The sequence below is a fragment of the Schistocerca cancellata genome, chromosome 2 (genome assembly GCF_023864275.1).
Source record: "Schistocerca cancellata isolate TAMUIC-IGC-003103 chromosome 2, iqSchCanc2.1, whole genome shotgun sequence".
Classification (NCBI taxonomy): domain Eukaryota; kingdom Metazoa; phylum Arthropoda; class Insecta; order Orthoptera; family Acrididae; genus Schistocerca; species Schistocerca cancellata.
Window position 1 is genome coordinate 470,139,509 of NC_064627.1, and position 19,322 is coordinate 470,158,830.

At 44.4% G+C, this 19,322-nt stretch overlaps 1 protein-coding gene across 1 annotated transcript in view; it reads left to right on the top strand.

Moving 5' to 3' along the window:
- Positions 1-19,322, top strand: part of LOC126161992 (protein takeout-like) — a 178,999-nt gene that overhangs the window by 111,805 nt on the left and 47,872 nt on the right. The window lies entirely within an intron of this gene.

The following is a 19,322-nucleotide window of genomic DNA, read 5'->3' on the forward strand; positions in this document are numbered from 1 at the left end:
CTAGTTTAAGGTTTACTTGATAGGGAGGACGCAGCGTGTTATCTTAGATGCAGTCATCGACAGATGTGAAAGTAACTTCAACCGCATCCCAGAGAATTGTGGGGTCTCTTGCTGTTCATGTTAAAGTAACAATTTATATTACTGTGTGACAACCGTGACGAATTTACCTGACATCAATGATTTTATATCGCCTAGTATGATGTCGTAAATATTTTTGAACCTGATGATGAAGATCCGCGGGCCGAAACTGATTGTTAATTTAAGGAATTTTATCAGCATCTCTTGACGGTAGTCATGAGTTGGCTGGTAATACTAAGCTAAGACAAACCTCAGTTTCTTTGCAGATGACTCGGTTATCCACAATGAAGTAGACTCTAAAAAAAAGCTACACAAATATTCAATCAGATCTTCAGAAGGTTTTAGATTCACTGGGACAGCAGTGCACATTAGCACACCGCTATCGCGACCCGGGTAGGCGTGCCGGCCCAGTATCGAATCCGCCCCGTCGATAAACCACGAGGGTCTGTACGGTTTTTAGGCGGTTTCCACATCCCACCAGGTCAATACAGGGATGGTAGCCGCATACCGCCTGAGTCACACGATTCACAAAGTTTTTTAAAACTTTGATATGGATAACACTAAACGCAAACAGACAGGATAGAGAATTTCCGTTCCAGAGGAATGGGGACAGAAGGACATCAAGCTACCTATACCACTAACGCCACCAAATCCATATTAACATGCCGACCCCGCGAAGGTACGGGATACGGACCAGGAAAAAATCTCTCTGGTTACACTGACTTCAGTAATCTCATGGGGTAGACCGCAGCTCGTGGTCGTGCGGTAGCGTTCTCGCTTCCCGCGCCCGTGTTCCCGGGTTCGATTCCCGGCGGGGTCAGGGATTTTCTCTGCCTCGTGATGACTGGGTGTTGTGTGATGTCCTTAGGTTAGTTAGGTTTAAGTAGTTCTAAGTTCTAGGGGACTGATGACCATAGATGTTAAGTCACATAGTGCTCAGAGCCATTTGAACCAATTTTGAATCTCATGGGGTAGTTTTCGACGGCAAAAACTAAAATTATTTGAAACTTATTTACTTCTACGTTTCTCTGAACTGTTGTTAAAGAATCAGTAAAAGAAAAGCTTCTGTTTATGAAAAATTAAACATTTATTAAAACAAGAAACATGGTTTTACCAACAACTAAGGCTCTTTCATTAACATTGACATCTTAAACAGAGTTTTTGGAATCAGCTTAGAAAACAAACAAAATCTTCTTCAACGATGTTCAGAAATATGTTTTGAGATCAAATAATGATAAATGAAGTAAAATATAGAGAAAAAATTAGCAGTGACTTTCAATAAAAAAAAAGACAATAGGTACATGAACGAATCAACTAAGCACTTATTTTCATGCATCACAGTCAAGATGTACCATGTTGTCAATGGAATGCATTTTACACACGTGTTTTTGACACTAAGAACATGTTTTGGTAGCGTTTGTGTCTTTAAGGCATGGACATATGTAGCATCACGCCGCCTATGACTTTTTTTGGCTGACTGGGTCCTGCTTTGGACTTGCACTACAGATTCGTTGACTCTGCTATCATTTTCAAACTTTTTGCAGTCTACAGGATCATAGAAAAAGTTCTGCAATTGATTTGACCCTCTTTGATATTTGCTTTGATCGATACCACGTCAAGTTATCTTATAAAAATACAATGTATTATTTTGTTACTCTAATTTATAACTGTTTTCCATAAAAATAGGTGAACTGTCTTACTATTTTTTTTTCTTCGAAAACATTTTTGTTTCATCAACACCAAACTTGGTTGCATTTTGAAAGGAATCTGGTTTATCCAAAGAGTCAGCAGTCTTCACTAGCCAACAGTAACTCTAAAATCTGATAATCGTTCAAACGCCGCTCCATTCTGTCTAAAACAACGAAAAACAATTTGTGATGACAGATAAGAATAGTGACGTTCATAGTTTCGTGAGGTGGATTTCGACACAATCTGATAAGTACCGACGGAAATATTGGTCACTGGGTAACATGTGCCTGCACAATGCAAGAGCACAGCCGGTACTAAGATAAAAGCGGATTGGAAACATTGCAATCGGAACGGAACTGTAAACAAAGAATGGCACTTGTAATAAATTACGCCACGAATGCAGTTATGGCTCAATATTGCAAATATTGGCAACTTTCATTAAACGTTCATAAATGAAAAATTTTGCACTTCATAACGTGCAAGAATTTAGAATCATACCACTACTACACTGTCTAGTCACTTTTCAGAAGCCTGAATAACTACTGCTGCGAGATGTGCAAGAAGAGAGTCAGTGAGGTTTTGGAAGGTAGTGACAGGGTTGGGGAGCCATGATGATTGAAGTATCGTGGCCAGCTGCGTTAGAATTCTCGGTTGAAGATCCATGTCGAGAACAGCCTGATCGAAATGGTGTCACAGATTCTTGACTGGTTTTAAATCCGGGGAGTTTGGTGGCGAGTGGAGTACGGTAAACTCATCAAGGTGCTCTACGAACCAAGCACGTACACTGCGAACTGTGCGTCACGTTGTATAGTCCTGCTGGTAGATGGCGAGAAAAAACAAACTGCATGTAGGGGTGCACGTGGTTCCCAAGGATAGATGCATACTTGTGTTGATCCGTTGGGCCATCCAGAATGACAACAGTATCCAGTGAATGCCACAAAAATACTCCCCAAACCCTAACAAGGCGCCTGCTTTGGAGGTCTACATGCGGCAACGTTCGCTCAACGGCCGTTGAGGAGACGCTGTTGGCAGCCCCTTGGTTCATCTGGGCGATCAGTTGATCAAAAGCTGTACGTCTTCTCGCCCGTACACATCTCGCAGCCGTCGTTCACCCTTGTCGTCAATGGACCGTGGTGCATTACAGATGCCTCGGCGCCGTTTTGATAGCACCATTTTTCCATTAAAGGTTTATTTTAACCACGGCGGCACACGAACAGTTTGCAAACTTAGCCGTTTCGTAAACTTCCACCCTTGGCTTGAAAACGAATTATTATGTCTTTGTGGAATCGCTCCATTTCCGTGATACGACAACGACTGCACTGTTATCAGCGTCGCTCCAGCTCGCTTTATATACCCTCTGTTGTGTCGGCAGATTAGCCAACACAGCGCACTAATTTAGAGAGGAGGCCGAAATGCACGCGTCAACTCACGCAGGCTTGCTTAGGTCTGAAACAGGATACGTAATGAATGCTATAAAGAAAAGTACGTAGCTGCTGGAATACTTAACTTTAATCCATCATTTGTATACAGCATTCTTGATGATACAAGTGAGACTCTCTCTAGAAATGGTTAATGGCGCCTTGCTAGGTCGTAGCCATGGACTTAGCTGAAGGCTATTCTAACTATCTCTCGGCAAATGAGAGAAAGGCTTCGTCAGTGTAGTCGCTAGCAAAGTCGTCCGTACAACTGGGCGAGTGCTAGTACGTCTCGCAAGACCTGCCGTGTGGTGGCGCTCGGTCTGCGATCACTGACAGTGGCGACACGCGGGTCCGACATGTACTAATGGACCGCGGCCGATTTAAAGCTACCACCTAGCAAGTGTGGTGTCTGGCGGTGACACCACACCCTCCACTGCTAGTGCTGGCACCTGCTGTCTGTGATTATTGCACGTTGATGTCTAACGTAGGCTGTGCTCACATAATGTGACTGGACCGTGAATTACAATTGGAGCCACCTAACTGATATAAATAACTAGCTGTAAAAATTTTTAATGATATGAAGTAGAATGATTATATAGGCTAAGTTGCAGGTAAAACCTGCGACAGACTTCGTTTCATTGGTAGTGTACTGGAAAAATGCAGCTTACAAAGGAAGTTTGTTTACAAAACACTCCCGCGATCTTCCTCCTTTCCCTTTTTTGCTTTTCCCGTTTCTCTTAGTGGTCTGCACCTTTATATGTAGGCTGTGACAGTGTTTGTGGCATTTGGTGGCCGGATTCTCTTCCTGACGCCAGCAATGCCTGCGCCATTTCATCGCGGGAATGAATCTGTGTGCTCCACCTGTCGGTATCTGGTCTACACCCACATGGTCAAGGGTTATAACGTTCTCTAAGTGTTTGCGTAGTGTGTATCTGAGGCTGGACGGTGGGCACCAGTTCAGTATCTGCCTAGATAACGCAGGACACGGCCTTAAACCACTTCCAGGCTGACCGCACGATCAGCCCTCGTCGTTAGTCCATGAAGCGGGGACGTTAGCACTCGTGGCTATCAGGGCTTATCCATCCTAGGTTTTGCTTAAATGTGTAATACTCATATCGAAAAAGAGTAAGAGAGGATATTGAACGTATACTAAAAATGACAGCACGAATGTTGAGACCTGTTTGACTTGCGGAAAAGTTGAAAAGTCTGAAATGGCTGACGCTTGAAGAAAGACGTCAACTATTCGGCAACAGCCTGCCTGCAATAACTCAAGAACCACTGAGTATGGCGTGAGGAATCTGGGAATATACTGCAGACCTTAACATATCGCTCCCGATGCGATCCCGAAGATAAAATTACATAATAGAGCGTACGAAAACATTCAGGAAATCGTTTCCCTGGGATGCATATACGGATGGAACGAAAAAATAAATAATGCGCATTAGAATGGAAGTACGCCTCGCACACCAAAAAATTTCCAGCGAATGTACAGGTTGTCGAAATGGTGCGACGAAGTTCGAGGGGCTGTAGAGGGTATCTTGAGGAATAAGACGAGGATAGGAACCCGTGAGCGTAAACGTCATTTAACGGCGCTACAGAACATAGGAGTGATAAGTGTCCGCAACTGCCGCTAAGTCAACTCTTCGGCAGCAAACATGACTCTGTACGCTGACAGACCGTAGGCGGTACGTCTCGCATCGTTGTTTTTCACTGATCGCGACTGATTGCCACAATCATCACTGGAAAACATGGAGCTAGCTTCTGATTAGACTGGCCTTGTCTCCTATTAATACGAATTTTATGGTGGATGACGAATTCAGACACGGGTCCCCATCTGAAATTTATTTTTCTCCTGTATCGAAAAACAGTCGCGATTTCAGGGGCCTTCAGGAGAAAAATAACCTGCGGACAGAAACCCGTGTCCTATACCACCATACACCAAGGCAACAGCGCATATCAAACATACGAGACAAGATCTTTCTACACAGCAGTTAGCGCCATCTTCTCCACTGGCGATCGTGGCAATCAGTCAGGATCACTGAATAACAAATAACAATGAAAACGCTCCGCCTAGGATCCGTCAGCGTACTGTCACGTCTGCTGCCGAAGAGGTGTCCTTTTGGCAGGCTTCGGTGACTATGACTTGGACGCTCTGTAGCCTCGTTGGTTCTGGACACGGGATCCTATCTTCGATTTGTATTCAACACACCGTTTACAGTCCCTCGAAGTTCGTCACATCGTTTCTGGGATGCCCTGTATACACTATTATTATATAATGGGTTGCAAACAGATTAGTGCTCTAGTGATTAGGCAACGTGAGGTCATGATGTCTCACTGTACACTACAGCGGACAGCAGATGAATGGGGCAGTCCACAATTCTATTAATGCAGGCGGTTAGTAGTGAGCCGTGCGTGGCTCGTGTTCATGCCATATCTGATTTGACATCGTGTTTTTACTGTACTACCACCTCGTTGTGTTAATTTCCATTACTGGTGTCAGCGACTTGCCATCTTTCCTGCCTGTGAGCGGCAGCAGCGGCGCTTATCTAAATCAACATCTACATATACATCTACATCCATACTCCGCAAGCCACCTGACGGTCTGCGGCAGTGGGTACTTTGAGTACCTCTATCGGTTCTCCCTTCTATTCTAGTCTCGTATTGTTCGTGGAAAGAAAGATTGTTGGTATGCCTCTGTGTGGGCTCTAATCTCTCTGATTTTAACCTCATGGTCTCTTCGCGAGATATACGTAGGAGGAAGCAATATACTGCTTGACTCTTCGGTGAAGGTATGTTCTCGAAACTTCAACAAAAGCCCGTACCGAGCTACTGAGCGTCTCTCCTGCAGAGTCTTCCACTGGAGTTTATCTGTCATCTCCGTAACACTTTCGCGATTACTAAATGATCCTGTAACGAAGCGCGCTGCTCTCCGTTGGATCTTCTCTATCTCTTCTATCAACCTTATCTGGTATGGATCCCACACTGCTGAGCAGTATTCAAGCAGTGAGATAACAAGCGTACTGTAACCTACTTTCTTTGTTTTCGGATTGCATTTCCTTAGGATTCTTCCAATGAATCTCAGTCTGGCATCTGCTTTACCAACGATCAACTTTATATGATCATTCCATTTTAAATCACTCCTAATGCGTACTCCCAGATAATTTATAGAATTAACTGCTTCCAGTTGCTGACTTGCTATTTTGTAGCTAAATAATATTGGATCTATCTTTCTATGTATTCGCAGCACATTGCATTTGTCTACATTGAGATTCAATTGCCATTATCTGCACCATGCGTCAATTCGTTGCAGATCCTCCTGCATTTTAGTACAATTTTCCATTGTTACAACCTCTCGACATACTACAGCATCATCCTCAAAAAGCCTCAGTGAACTTCCAATGTTATCCACAAGGTCATTTATATATATTGTGAATAGCAACGGTCCTACGACACTCCCCTGGGGCACACCTGAAATGACTCTTAATTTGGAAGACTTCTCTCCACTGAGAATGACATGCTGCGTTCTGTTATCTAGGAACTCTTCAATCCAATCACACAATTGGTCCGATAGTCCATATGCTCTTACTATGTTCATTAAACGACTGTGGAGAACTGTATCCAACGCCTTGCGGAAGTCAAGAAACAAGCATCTACCTGTGAACCCGTGTCTATGGCCCTCTGAGTCTCGTGGACGAATAGCGCGAGCTGGGTTTCACACGATCGTCTTTTTCGAAACCCATGCTGATTCCTACAGAGTAGATTTCTGGTCTCCAGAAAAGTCATTATACTCGAACATAACACGTGTTCCAAAATTCTACAACTGATCGACGTTAGACGTATAGGTCTATAGTCCTGCACATCTGTTCGACGTCCCTTCTTGAAAACGAGGATGACCTGTGCCCTTTTCCATTCTTTTGGAACGCTACGCTCTTCTAGAGACCTACGGTATACCGCTGCAAGAAGGGGACAAATTTCTTCTACATCTACATCTACATTTATACTCCGCAAGCCACCCAACGGTGTGTGGCGGAGGGCACTTTACGTGCCACTGCCATTACCTCCCTTTCCTGTTCCAGTCCCGTATGGTTCGCGGGAAGAACAACTGTCTCAAAGCCTCCGTGCGCGCTCTAATCTCTCTAATTTTACATTCGTGATCTCCTCGGGAGGTATAAGTAGGGGGAAAGCACCCTTTCGAAACCTGACGAGCAAGCTACACCGCGATGCAGAGCGGCTCTCTTGCAGAGTCTGCCACTTGAGTTTGTTAAACATCTCCGTAACGCTATCACGGTTACCAAATAACCCTGTGACGAAACGCGCCGCTCTTCTTTGGATCTTCTCTATCTCCTCCGTCAACCCGATCCGGCACGGATCCCACACTGATGAGCAATACTCAAGTATAGGTCGAACGAGTGTTTTGTAAGCCACCTCCTTTGTTGATGGACTACATTTCCTAAGGACTCTCCCAATGAATCTCAACCTGGTACCCGCCTTACCAACAATTAATTTTATATGATCATTCCACTTTAAATCGGTCCGCACGTATACTCCCAGATATTTTATTAAAGTAACTGCTACCAGTGTTTGTTCCGCTATCATACAATCATACAATAAAGGATCCTTCTTTCTATGTATTCGCAATACATTACATTTGTCTATGTTAAGGGTCAGTTGCCACTCCCTGCACCAAGTGCCTATCCGCTGCAGATCTTCCTGCATTTCGCTACAATTTTCTAATGCTGCAACTTCTCTGTATACTACAGCATCATCCGCGAAAAGCCCCATGGAACTTCCGACACTATCCACTAGGCCATTTATATATATTGTGAAAAGCAATGGCCCCATAACACTCCCCTGTGGCACGCCAGAGGTTACTTTAACGTCTGTAGACGTCTCTCCATTGATAACAACATGCTGTGTTCTGTTTCCAAAAAGCTCTTCCATCCAGCAACACAGCTGGTCTGAGATTCCGTAGGCTCTTACTTTGTTTATCAGGCGACAGTGCGGAACTGTATCGAACGCCTTCCGGAAGTCAAGAAAAATAGCATCTACCTGGGAGCCTGTATGTAATATTTTCTGGGTCTCATGAACAAATAATGCGAGTTGGGTCTCACACGATCGCTGTTTCCGGAATCCATGTTGATTCCAACATAGTAGATTCTGGGTTTCCAAAAACGACATGATACTCGAGCAAAAAACATGTTCTAAAATTCTACAACAGATCGACGTCAGAGATATAGGTCTATAGTTTTGCGCATCTGCTCGACGACCCTTCTTGAAGACTGGGACTACCTGTGCTCTTTTCCAATCATTTGGAACCTTCCGTTCCTCTAGAGACTTGCGGTACATGGCTGTTAGAAGGGGGCGGCCGAAGTGGCCGAGCGGTTCTAGGCGCTTCAGTCTGGAACCGCGCGACCGCTACGGTCGCAGGTTCGAATCCTGCCTCGGGCATGGATGTGTGTGTTGTCCTTAGGTTAGTTAGGTTTAAGTAGTTCTAAGTTCTAGGGGACTGATGACATCAGATGTTAAGTCCATTAGTGCTCAGAGCCATTTTTTTGTTAGAAGGGGGGCAAGTTCTTTCGCGTACTCTGTGTAGAATCGAATTGGTATCCCGCCAGGTCCAGTGGACTTTCCTCTGTTGAGTGATTCCAGTTGCTTTTCTATTCCTTTGACACTTATTTCGATGTCAGCCATTTTTTTCATTTGTGCGAGGATTTAGAGAAGGAACTGCAGTGCGGTCTTCCTCTGTGAAACAGCTTTGGAAAAAGTGTTTAGTATTTCAGCTTTACCCGTGTCATCCTCTGTTTCAATGCCTTCATCATCCCGAAGTGTCTGGGTATGCTGTTTCGAGCCACTTACTGATTTAACGTAAGACCAGAACTTCCTAGGATTTTCTGTCAAGTCGGTACATAGAATTTTACTTTCGAATTCACTGAACGCTTCACGCATAGCCCTCCTTACGCTAACTTTGACATCGTTTAGCTTCTGTTTGTCTGAGAGGTTTTGGCTGCGTTTAAACTTGGAGTGAAGCTCTATTTGCTTTCGCAGTAGTTTCCTAACTTTGTTGTTGTACCACGGTGGGTTTTTCCCGTCCCTCACAGTTTTACTCTGCACATACCTGTCTAAAACGCATTTTACGATTGCCTTGAACTTTTTCGATAAACACTCAAAATTGTAAGTGTCGGAACAGAAATTTTCGTTTTGATCTGTTAGGTAGTCTGAAATCTGCCTTCTATTACTCTTGCTAAACAGATAAACCTTCCTCCCTTTTTTTATATTCCTATTAACTTCCATATTCAGAGATGCTGCAACGGCCTTATGATCACTGATTCCCTGTTCTGCACATACAGAGTCGAAAAGTTCGGGTCTGTTTGTTATCAGTAGGTCCAAGATGTTATCTCCACGAGTCGGTTCTCTGTTTAATTGCTCGAGGTAATTTTAGGATAGCGCCCTCAGTATAATGTCACTCGATGCTGCCGGCCGGTGTGGCCGTGCGGTTGAAGGCGCTTCAGTCTGGAACCGCGTGACCGCTCCGGTCGCAGGTTCGAATCCTGCCTCGGGCATGGATGTGTGTGATGTCCTTAGGTTAGTTAGGTTTAAGTAGCTCTAAGTTCTTGGGGACTTACGACTACAGATGTTGAGTCCCATAGTGCTCAGAGCCATTCACTCGATGTTCTGTCTCTACCACCCGTCCTAAACATCTGAGTGTCCCAGTCTATATCTGGTAAATTCAAATCTCCACCTAAGACTATAACATGCTGAGAAAATTTATGTGAAATGTATGCCAAATTTTCTCTCAGTTGTTCTGCCACTAATGCTGCTGAGTCGGGAGGTCGATAAAAGGAGCCAATTATTAACCTAGCTCGGTTGTTGAGTGTAACCTCCACCCATAATAATTCACAGGAACTATCCACTCTACTTCACTACGGGATAAACCACTACTAACAGCGATGAACATTCCACCACCGGTTGCATGCAATCTATCCTTTCTAAACACCGTCTGTACCTTTGTAAAAATTTCGGCAGAATTTATCTCTGGCTTCAGCCAGCTTTCTGTACCTATAACGATTTCAGCTTCGGTGCTTTCTATCAGCGCTTGAAGTTCCGGTACTTTACCAACGCAGCTTCGACAGTTTACAATTACAATACCGATTGCTGCTTGGTCCCCGCATGTCCTAACTTTGCCCCGCACCCGTTGAGGCTGTTGCCCTTTCTGTACTTGCCCAAGGCCATCTAACCTAAAAAACCGCCCAGCCCACGCTACACAACCCCTGCTACCCGTGTAGCCGCTTGTTGCGTGTAGTGGACTCCTGACCTATCCAGCGGAACCCGAAACCCCACCACCCTATGGCGCAAGTCGAGGAATCTGCAGCCCACACGGTCGCAGAACCGTCTCAGCCTCTGATTCAGACCCTCCACTCGGCTCTGTACCAAAGGTCCGCAGTCAGTCCTGTCGACGATGCTGCAGATGGTGAGCTCTGCTTTCATCCCGCTAGCGAGACTGGCAGTCTTCACCAAATCAGATAGCCGCCGGAAGCCAGAGAGGATTTCCTTCGATCCATAGCGACACACATCATTGGTGCCGACATGAGCGACCACCTGCAGATGGGTGCACCCTGTACCCTTCATGGCATCCGGAAGGACCCTTTCCACATCTGGAATGACTCCCCCCGGTATGCACACGGAGTGCACATTGGTTTTCTTCCCCTCTCTTGCTGCCATATCCCTAAGGGTCCCCATTACGCGCCTGACGTTGGAGCTCCCAACTACCAGTAAGCCCACCCTCTGCGACCACCCGGATCTTGCAGACTGAGGGGCAACCTCTGGAACAGGACAAGCAGCCATGTCAGGCCGAAGATCAGTATCAGCCTGAGACAGAGCCTGAAACCGGTTCGTCAGACAAACTGGAGAGGCCTTCCGTTCAGCCCTCCGGAATGTCTTTCGCCCCCTGCCGCACCTTGAGACGACCTCCCACTGTATCACAGGTGAGGGATCAGCCTCAATGCGGGCAGTATCCCGGGCAACCACAGTCGTAGTCCGATCGAGGGATGCGTGGGACGAGGTGGCCGTCCCCGACAAACCCCCATCCGGACCCCTACAGTGATGCCCATTGGCAACAGCCTCAAGCTGTGTGACCGAAGCCAACACTGCCTGAAGCTGGGAGCGAAGGGATGCCAACTCATCCTGCATCCGAACACAGCAGTTGCAGTCACTATCCATGCTAAAAACTGTTGTGCAAAGAACGTCTGAACTAATCTACAGAGAGCGCAAACAAATCGACACAAAATTTAAACGGTTATTAAAATACAAGATTGCCTAGTAAATGCAGTGATGCTGCTACTTGCGCACTGCAGACACACTGCTCGGCGGCGGAAGGAGACTACGCGATTTTACGCTATTCAGGTACTAAAACGCGATGCTACAACTCTCAAATAATATAATACGCCCGAAATTTATGAATTAAACAATTCAAGTACCAAAAACACGCAAAGAAATTAAGAATTAAACTATGTAACAAATGAGTGAGCTAGGAGTATACGACTTGCTGCTGCAGCTGCTTATCCAACGGTGGCAGGGAGCACACTCATGTACTCTGTGTAAAATCGAACTGGTATCCCATCAGGTCCAGCGGCCTTTCCCCTTTTGAGCGATTTTAATTGTTTTTCTATCCCTCCGTCATCTATTTCGATATATGACATTTTGTCATCTGTGCGACAATCTAGAAAAGGAACTACAGTGCAGTCTTCCTCTGCGAAACAGCTTTGGAAAAAGACATTTAGTATTTCAACCTTTAGTCTGTCATCCTCTGTTTCAGTACCATTTTGGTCACAGAGGGTCTGGACATTTTGTTTTGATCCACCTACCGCTTTGACATAAGACCAAAATTTCTTAGGATTTTCTGCCTAGTCAGTACATAGAACTTTACATTCGAATTCACTGAACGCCTCTCGCATAGCCCTCCTCACGCTACATTTCGCTTCGTGTAATTTTTGTTTGTCTGCAAGGCTTTGGCTATGTTTATGTTTGCTGTGAAGTTCCCTTTGCTTCTGTAGCAATTTTCTAGCTCGGTTGTTGTATCACGGTGGCTCTTTTCCATCTCTTTCGATCTTGCTTAGCACATACTCATCTAATGCATATTGTACGATGGTTTTGAACTTTGTCCACTGATCCTCAACACAATCTGTACTTGAGACAAAACTTTTGTGTTGAGCCGTCAGGTACTCTGAAATCTGTTTTTTGTCACTTTTGCTAAACAGAAAAATCTTCCTAACTTCTTAAATACTTCTATTTACAGCTGATATCATCGATGCAGTAACCGCTTTATGATCGCTGATTCCCTGTTCTGAGTATTATCTTTGCTGACTGCTATTACTTCCTGGTTGTCGTGTGTTCGGAGTTATTTCGGATCTGCCAGTGAGTTGGGAGGCATTAGCAGTGAAGTGCGGACCTGGCAGTGTTTGACTTAGGACGGGGCAGAAGTTCAGTTGGGGTGCAGCTGCAGTGAGGTCCGGACAGCCATGACTCGCCCGACAGTTGCCGATACATATCATTTAAGTGCAGACAACCTTGGTTGGTCGTCGGTCGGTCGTCTTGTCGGACGATGTGTACGTTGGCTGGTGATCGCTTATGGGTTTCCTGCGTGTGCCGACTCGTGATTCGTCCTTGTTATAGCACAGTCGCTGCCATTAGTGTTGTCTAGTCCTTCGTGCAAGTGCTCGTGAAACTGTGTGTAGCTTGTGATGTCGACTGCTCAGTTATTTTAGTGCTGTTTCCATGCTGATGTGTGGCGTGAAGCAGCGGGGAAATCTCTGCGAGGCGTGGTTTGGCCGGGCCCCGGGCGGTCTCTACGCAGTGTCGGAGTGTGTGGGGCTGTTCCCATTGCTGCGAGGTCCGTGGTTCACTGACCCTGGACACGAAAGTTGAGTTTGGATTTAATTTACCAGCAAGTCAATACTGTTCACATGGTGCCATTTGGTTCTCGTTGTTGGCTGTTGGAACAATCCCGTGAGCAACAACGTGTGTGTTCGAGTTGGCGAAGGTTTAGCCACCACCCGGTCGAGTCTAACTGTATTTGGTTATTTGCAATTGAATTGCACCGGCGGAATTTTCTGCCTTGTGGCCGTTAACGTTCCGGTTACCTGCCCTGGCCGTTGACGTAAATTAAGGCAGTGTCCCTTCCTCACCGTGTTGTCGCTGTCCAGCACGGTGTGTAGTTCGACAGCTTTATGTATGCTTGGTTGTGGGCGTCCATGCCTTTTACGTTTGCATTGAACTCCCAGTTGTGTCCTGGTAGAGTGGAACCCAAGTTACCTTGTCGGTGGGTCCGTTGACTGCCTGTCGGTTGGTTTGTCGTCGGATCGAGAATGGTTGGGCCGACTGCCTGCCTCACGTAAGTGAACGTTAGTATTTCATGTGCTGGCCGACCCCCGAAACTTCTGAGGGCCGTTAGCAGCACTGCCTTTTCTTATTTTCTGTTGTCTGTATTTCTATGTCTTATAGCCGATGGTTTTGAATTAAAGTTTAATTGTTTTTAGTGGTGTTTTAGTCATGGGCCTTCAGCTACTTTAAAATTAAAGTTCCTTGCTTTTCAAGTATTAGATTTTTTGGGCCTCCAGTCTGATTAAAATATCTTTTTAAAGATAAAGCCTTGGGCCTTCTGTCTACTAAAAATTGTTTTAGTTGTGTTTTGAGTCATGGACCTTCAGCCGTTTTAAAATTAAAAGTTTCTTGCTTGTCAGGTGTTAGATTGTTTGGGGCCATCAGCCTAATTTAAGATAAGGCTTTGTTGTATAAATTTATTTTATCTTGAGTTTTAAGTCATGGGGCCTTCAGCCATTTTTAAATTAAGGATCTTTGTCTTTTGAGCATCAGACTGTTTGGGGCCTTCAGCCTAATTGAAGATAAGGCCTTCCGCCTTGTGTTTTTTTATTTAATTTTACCTTGACTCTTAAACGACCGGCCTTCAGCGGTCTTTAAATTAAGGTTGTTGCTTTTCAAGTGTTAGATTTTTTGCCCTTCAGCCAAATTATAGAACTTATTTAACGTGAGGCATTCTGGTTTCTAAATATTCTTTTTGGCATCTGAATTTTGAATTAATGGCTTTTAGCCGTCTTTTTTAATTAAAGTGGTTGTGCCCTTAAGACATAAGACAGTGTGGCGTATTCAGCCGATAACCAAGTTCAAGAATTTGTACTGTAGTGTTTGGTCAAAGAAATAAAGTTATGTGTTCGAGTGTAACTGACAGCCACTCATTTTGGCCCCTTTCCACAATTCCAACTACCTGTCCTGTTCTGCTGGTTTAGCTGGGCGTATCAAGTAGTTATTGATAGACTGTGCTATGCGCGAACAGCAAATACTGCAATGAGTCTAGTAATATCCACTACGAACGGAGATAAGGCTTCATCACTATTAGCTCAAAATCCTTTCGTGCATGAAACAAAAGGGAAAAACCTTCTTAAACCAGTTACAGAAATATAAATATGTAAAGCATATTCATTATTCCAACAGCAAGAATTTAATCTTGCCGCAAGACCAGCTGTACCTGTTGTCCCCTGTGACAAGCAGTTTGTCAACACCCTACGACTACACCTAAATATGGTTCAGGAACTCGCGATAATTACCCCAACACGGAGAGCAAAGGAAACCGTAAGCGATAAAGAGCAGTATAGCCGTGCAGAAACTGGACCTGCCTACTACACCAGATGCCTTCAGCCAGTTACATTATACGTGGGAGTAGACAAACAGCAACAGTTGGACCCAAACAGTGTAAACCAGAACCTGACCAGCTTGAGCAACCAGTACGAGTGGAAGGACACTGCAGCCTCCAACCTGCCAGGTCGTCTGCGTTCTGCTTAGAAGCCGAAAATTATGGAATCTCTCTGCATGACAACTTCAGTAAACAAAATTACACTCTTGGGCTTGCCACGTTCTTGATACTTTTTCGCTATTGTTATTTTCATGTTAAAGAGAATATAGAATAAAAATCCGCTTCAGTTGCCAGTAATTCTCTTAATTTATTCCACGACCGGTTCGGAAGCTTACAGCTTCTTCAGGTGCCACCAAATAATTATAGGAACGTAAATATGTGTCGGTCTGGCCAGACATAGGGGACCACACCCACGTCAAACAAACGCATAGGAGTATAGGACTAGAAACTATAGCGCCCGCCTGGATATAACGGATTGATAATGCCATCGTGATTTTGTAGTCGTCTTATCATAACACTTATTTTTACTTTCAATTTAGGTTTAGAACAGACCAGTGTCCTATTTGAGGAATGTTAGATTGAGTGAGACGATTTTTTTTTTTTTTTTTTTTTCATGGGCTTTCATAAAAGTGGAATAACGCCAGCGAACCTGTTGATATCTTTGATCCTATAGCATATATTTGATCCTATAGCACACTACTGTGGAGAGAGCTTAAAGAGGCACATTACTGTTTAGTCCTAGTTACAAACTGAGTCATTGAACTACTGCAGGCGTCAGTATAAATCAGGTGGGAAACGTATAATCTATACTGGGTTTGCGAGCACATCGAATTTCTTAAGAGCGATCACATCCTTCCCCTTCCACTTATGACTGTGGTAATACTGTCATCTCCGAAACTGCTAGAGACTAATAAGGCAGCTGAAACATAAGGCATTTATTTATTGATTTTATTGTTCATTATAGCTCAGTTTCTCGAGAACAACACAATGACCATTTCATTTCAAGTTCACAATTGTTTTGTAAGTTTCAGTTTAGTATCATTTTGTATTGCGCTAGATCTTAATGTGGATTTACGACAGTGGAAGTACGATATACAGAGCTATAACAATCCCTTTGAAATTTTGTTGACTACCTACACAATATTCAATATGGACTTTTCTATGATACCATTTTCCGTTCCCAGTTGGGTATTGTTCTTTTGTCACAAGAAATGAGTACATATATCCAGCGCAGTCGAGCAACTTGATTCTCTGCAGTAAAATTTTATCGTTAAGCTACTCGTTCTCCTTGAGTGCTCCGGTAAATGCTCCACTTGCCTGTCCGGCAGGATCCTAGTGAGCTAATGCTGACCCGTATAAAGTGAGCCAATTCCTGCCTGGCAGCACCTATGGAAACTTCCTGCGTGTAACGTAGCGATACGTCGCGCAATGGAAATTAACCGTAACTTCGCAAGAGACTTTAGTAAACAAATCTAGGTGCTATATATAAAAACAGTGACTATTCCTCAGGAGGTCTTCTAAGGTGATGATTGGATCACACTCATTCTTTGTCTCTGATCCACATTCCTGGCTTCAGCAGTGTTACTTTACCAGTATTGTACAAAGCCTCCTTCGGCTTCAGTGCAGTCCTACAATCGCACGCAGAGACGTCATTGATGTTTCTCGCATATTAATATACCACGCAGCTGCTGTTGCCGCTATTGGTCTTGGGGCGATGCTGGTAAAGATGATCGAACCAGAGGGCTCCTAATTTTGTCCGATGTATGTGTAGGTGAGATCCTATTATTGAGCTGCAATGGGAGTTATTGAACATCTGTCTAGAAGAGTGTGTTCGGTAATAAGAAAACTATGTACATAGAGATTGCCTGACGTTGTTGTGTGTACAGCAGAATGGGTTACATGATTTTTGGGATGCATTTTGCACAGTTCAGTCACCTCAAGAAGCACCACAATGGTAGTAACTGCAGTGGTACAGGCAAGTGGTTCTTCGATGTAGCCTGCAGCAGGCGTCATCGCCACACACAAACCATTTGCGTGGCCACAATTGGAACTCTCAACAGGTACCTGAGGGTCAGCACTAACCTGATGTCTTCTGTAAATGATCTCGTATCTCGTCGTCCCATTGCATAGAGAAATAGCACGTCACTGAATCTTTGAAAGAAACAATGAAATGAAGATAAGAATATGGTTGTGGTTCAGTTCTACTATCAAGAATGTTTGACACTTCGGCATGTCTTGTGATTTCATTACCAACAAAAGTTTATTAATTTTCAGTAGCCCGACAACCTTTTTATACATTAGCTGAACAGTCAATCCCGTGCCCTACCATTTCATTTATTTTGTTAAAGGCAAGTGTTAGTCTCTTCCTTTATTTAAGATCCAAGAATCATTAGTTAATCAGTCTCGTCTCTCATCTTACACTGAAATCCTTTTCTTTTGTTTTCCCACATTCACTTACTTATGTAAAGTGCCGGTCGGGGCACACATTTTTAACTGTCCCCGTTGACTTATATCAATGCCTGTCGCCTATATGCAGCTAAAATTATTCATTTCATTGTAATTTAAACATCGTGTTGCTTCAGGTTTGTTTGTAACTATTCATTAGCTCAGGAGCTCTTTCGTTTTATGAAAAATCGCAAGTTACATCCACTCAGTGTCTATTGTTTTGATTCCCATCTGTCATGTAAATGTTTTCCCAGCACTGTCTGATTCTCTGTAATCACATGGTCTGCTATCGGCTTTGACCCATTAACAACGTCTGTATAACTGTTTTATGTGGTATGGCCCCCATAGCTGATCAGGTTTACAGTTACTAATAGAGTATGGCACTATACACTGATGTTCGGGACTGTTGCTGCCGATTGCACTCTGGCAGTTGCAGCTTTCCTGGTCGATACTGCACCCTCCCACAACCATCACTGACGTCAAGGAGTAGCTCGTTATCAGAGCCTTATTCGTGCCATTCAGCTCTCCCGTTTCGCGTCTCCCCCACAGTCGGCGGCGCATTGCATGATGACCAGGTGTGAGAGGAAGACTGGCACTGTTATGACTTTTCAGTTTTGAAGTTCTAGGGCCATTCGTTCTCCTTGCCCTACTGAGAACCTATTTCATACGTCTCATTTTTACTCGGAATAGAAAAAAAACTGGAGGTTAGTCCACGAGAAATTGTGAAAAAATTTTGAAAAGTACCGTATAAATCGACCCAATCCGGTACATTTACACCTTTTACATGTACGCCTACATGATTGCTCTGCGATTCACAATTAAGTGCCTGGCACAGGGTCCAACCAACTACCTCGAAGCTATTCTCTACTGTTTCACTATCGAACAGCTTGCGGGAAAAACGAACATTTAAATCTTTCCGTGCGAGTCCTGATTTCTTATTTTATGACGATGATCATTCCTCCCTACACCCGCCAGAGTAGTCGAGCGTGCTAACGCGCTGCTTCCTGGATTCGGGTAGGCGCGCCGGCCCCGGATCGAATCCGCCCGACGGATTAACGACGAGGACCGGAGTGCCGGCCAGCCTGGATGTGGTTTTTAGGCGGTTTTCCACATCCCGCTAGGTGAATACCGGGCTGGTCCCCACGTTCCGCCTCAGTTACACGACTCGCAGACATCTGAACACGTTCGCACTATTCCATGACTTACACTAGACGCCGACAACAGGGGTACACTAATTCCATCCCAGGGGGTACGGCGTGGCGGCAGGAAGGGCATCTGGCCACCCCCTTCAAACCTATCCTTGCCAAATCCGTTCCTAACAATGCCGACCCTGCGTCAGCGCGGTACATGGCACCAGTGAAATGATAAAGAAAGAAAGAAAGATCATTCCTCCCTACGTAAGTCATCACCAGCAAAATATTATCACTCTCTCAGGACAAAGTTAATGATTGAAATTTCATGAAAAGATCCTGCCGCAACGAATAACGCCTTTGTTTTAACGGTTGCCATCTCAATTCATTAATCATATCAGTGGCACTCTCCCCCCTATTTCGTAATAATGCATAACGAGCTGCCCTTCTTTGAACTTTTTCGATGTCCTCCATCAGTCCTATCTGATGCGGATCCGACATTGCACAACAGCACTCCAGAAGAGGACGGACAAGCGTAACGTAATCTCTTTAGAAGACCTGTTATATTTTCCAAGTGTTCTGCCAATAAATTGGTTTCTTTTTCCCACAACATTATCTACTGGATTGCTCCAATTTAAGTTATTCATAATTATAATCCCTAAGAGTTTAGTTGAATTCACAGCCTTTAGATTTGTGTGTTTTATCCTGTAACCGAACTTTAGCGTGCTGCTTTTATCACTCATGTGGATAGCTTCATACGTTTCATTATTTAGAGTCAACTGACACTTTCCGCAACATATAGATTTCTTGTCAAAATCGTTTTGCAATTTGTTTTGATCATCTGATGACTTTATAAGA